A 3,938-nucleotide genomic window follows, 5' to 3' on the forward strand; every position below is an offset into this window, starting at 1 on the left:
AGATGGTATCGAGTACAGTATATACATATGAGATGAGTAATGTAGGGTATGTAAACATATTAAGTGACATTGTTTAAAGTGGCTAGTGATACATTTTTTACATACATTTCCATCAATTTCCATTATTAAAGTGAGCTGGAGTTGAGTCAGTGTGTTGGCAGCAGCCACTCAATGTTAGTGGTGGCTGTTTAACAGTCTGATGGCCTTGAGATAGAAGCTGTTTTTCAGTCTCTCTGTCCCTGCTTTGATGCACCTGTACTGACCTCGCCTTCTGGATGATAGCGGGGTGAACAGGCAGTGGCTCAGGTGGTTGTTGTCCTTGATGATCTTTATGGCCTTCCTGTGACATCGGGTGGTGTAGGTGTCCTGGAGGGCAGGAAGTTTGCCCCCGGTGATGCGTTGTGCAGATCTCACTACCCTCTGGAGAGCCTTACGGTTGTGGGCGGAGCAGTTGCCGTACCAGGCGGTGATACAGCCAGACAGGATGCTCTCGATTGTGCATCTGTAGAAGTTTGTGAGTGCTTTTGGTGACAAGCCAAATTTCTTCAGCCTGGGTTGAAGGTTGAAGAGGCACTGCAGCGCCTTCTTCACAACGCTGTCTGTGTGGGTGGACCAATTCAGTTTGTACGCTCAGGAACTTAAAACTTACTACCCTCTCCACTACTGTCCCATCGATGTGGATAGGGGGGTGCTCCCTCTACTGTTTCCTGAAGTCCACAATCACCTCCTTTGTTTTGTTGACATTGAGTGTGAGGTTATTTTCCTGACACCACACTCCGAGGGCCCTCACCTTCTCCCTGTAGGCCGTCTCGTCGTTGTTGGTAATCAAGCCTACCACTGTTGTGTCGTCCGCAAACTTGATGATTGAGTTGGAGGCGTGCGTGGCCACGCAGTCGTGGGTGAACAGGGAGTACAGGAGAGGGCTCAAAACACACCCTTGTGGGGCCCCAGTGTTGAGGATCAGCGGGGTGGAGATGTTGTTACCCACCCTCACCACCTGGGGGCGGCCCATCAGGAAGTCTAGTACCCAGTTGCACAGGGCGGGGTCGAGACTCAGGTTCTCAAGCTTAATGACGAGTTTGGAGGGTACTATGGTGTTAAATGCCGAGCTGTAGTCGATGAACAGCATTCTCACATAGGTATTCCTCTTGTCCAGATGGGTTAGGGCGGTGTGCAGTGTGGTTGAGATTGGGTACCATAACCAAAGCAACCAAAGCATAGGTTGCTGTCACACCCTGTCCATAGACTGCTTACAGGGTAAGGAAACCAACATGTCATTTTGTAATTTGGGTGAAATATCCCTTTAAAAAATTACCTACTAGCAGGACCAGCACCATCTAATGGTCAGACCCTGGTAATAGCAGGATGTACATTGGGACATAAACCTAACAACTTCAATGACTAGTAGGAAAGAAGGGAGGAAGGGAATCGCTGCTAAGTAGATTTTGGTGGACAGAAGGTGCTCTTTCGTAAAAGGGGTAAATTGGCCATCAAAAAGAAAGGAGGACCAAGGCACTCTTCATATAATTAATTAAAATGCCTTTATTTGTATGGCGTGTTCAATGGAAACAAAGTTTAAAAACTCTGACGCGTTTAGGCTGCACTGCCTTCGTCAAAGAGTACTTCAATGTCTAATTTCTCTGAACAGGGGAAAATAGTGAATATTATATTGTATACTACAGTCATGTCTGCAAAAACACTACAGCATATACTACAGTATACTACAGTCATGTACGTGAAAACACTGCCTTATGTACTACACTATACTAGTCATGTCTGCAAAAACACTACAGTGAATACTAGTATATAAATATAGTAATACTACAGTATTTAGACTATAGTATCTTTTCATGTGGGTTAGCCGTAACATTTGGATGTTTGAATTTCTAAATGCATTTTTTTAATATATTTTTTTACAACTTTATTTAACGAGGCAAGTCAGTTAAGAACAAATTCTTATTTTCAATGACGGCCTAGGTTCAGGGGCAGAATGACAGATTTTTACCTTGTCAGCTCAGGGATTCAATCTTGCAACCTTGCGGTTAATTAGTCCAACGCTCTAACCACCTGCCTCACGAGGAGACTGCCTGTTATGCGAATGCAGTAAGAAGCCAACGTAAGTTGCTAGCTAGCATTAAACTTATCTTATAAAAAACAATCAATCAATCATAATCACTAGTTATAATACACATGGTTGATGATATTACTAGTTTATCTAGCGTGTCCTGCATTGCATGTAATCGATGCGGTGCTCATTCGCGAAAAAGGACTGTCGTTGCTCCAACGTGTACCTAACCATAAACATCAATGCCTTTCTTAAAATCAATACACAGAAGTATATATTTTTAAACCTGCATATTTAGCTAAAAGAAATCCAGGTTAGCAGGCAATATTAACCAGGTGAAATTGTCACCTCTTGTGTTCATTGCACGCAGAGTCAGGGTATATGCAACAGTTTGGGCAGCCTGGCTCATTGCAAACTAATTTGCCAGAATTGTACATAATTATGACATAACATTGAAGGTTGTAAAATGTAACAGCAATATTTAGACCGAGGGATGCCACCCGTTAGATAAAATACGGAACGGTTCCGTATTTCACTGAAAGAATAAACGTCTTGTTTTCGAGATGATAGTTTCCGGATTCGACCATATTAATGACCTAAGACTCGTATTTCTGTGTGTTATTATATTATAATTAAGTCTATGATTTGGTAGAGCATTCTGACTGAGCGATGTTCGGCAGCAGCAGGCTCGTATGCATTCATTCAAACGGCACTTTCCTGCATTTTGCCAGCAGCTCTTCACTTTGCTTCAAGCATTGCGCTGTTTATGAATTCAAGCCTATCAACTCCCGAGATTAGGCTGGTGTCACCGATGTGAAATGGCTAGCTAGTTAGCGGGGTGCGCGCTAATAGCGTTTCAAACGTCCGTTTCAAACGTCACTCGCTCTGAGACTTGGAGTAGTTGTTCCCCTTGCTCTGCAAGGACCGCGGCTTTTGTGGAGCGATGGGTAACGCTGCTTCGAGGGTTGTCGATGTGTTCCTGGTTCGAGCCCAGGTAGCGGTGAGGAGAGGGATGGAAGCTATACTGTTACACTGGCAATACTAAAGTGCCTATAAGAACATCCAATAGTCAAAGGTATATGAAATACAAATCGTATAGAGAGAAATAGTCCTATAATTCCTATAATAACTACAACCTAAAACTTCTTACCTGGGAATATTGAAGACTCATGTTAAAAGGAACCACCAGCTTTCATATGTTCTCATGTTCTGAGCAAGGAACTTAAACGTTAGCTTTCTTACATGGCACATATTGCACTTTTACTTTCTTCTCCAACACTTTGTTTTTGCATTATTTAAACCAAATTGAACATGTTCCATTATTTACTTGAGGATAAATGGATTTTATTGATGTATTATATTAAATTAAAATAAGTGTTCATTCAGTATTGTTGTAATTGTCATTATTACAAATAAATGTTAAAAATCGTCTGATTAATCGGCATCGGCTTTTTTGGTCCTCCAATAATCGGTATCGGTATCGGCGTTAAATAATAATCGGTCGACCTCTAGTGTATAGTATAGTATTCTACACAATTATAAAACATCATAGGAAGCAGTGATCGATGGGGATACTACAATGTGTAGCATAGAATTCTACAGAATACTACACAATTCTTAAGTAAGTACTACATATGATGAAGGGATAGTACAGTGTGTAGTATAATATTCTACAGTATACTACAGTTTACTAACAGTTTACTACAGAATTCTATAAAATTCTATATTAAGTACTATAGTATTCTATAGTAAACTGTATTTTTTTTATGTGGGCACAGTCTATGATGAAGCATGCAACGTCTGAGCAGGAGAACGCGACTGCTCGACACTCTCTCTCCTCCTCCTCCACCGATGCGACACCCCACTCGCTGTT

Source organism: Oncorhynchus mykiss, chromosome 12 (assembly GCF_013265735.2).
Source record: "Oncorhynchus mykiss isolate Arlee chromosome 12, USDA_OmykA_1.1, whole genome shotgun sequence".
NCBI lineage: Eukaryota > Metazoa > Chordata > Actinopteri > Salmoniformes > Salmonidae > Oncorhynchus > Oncorhynchus mykiss.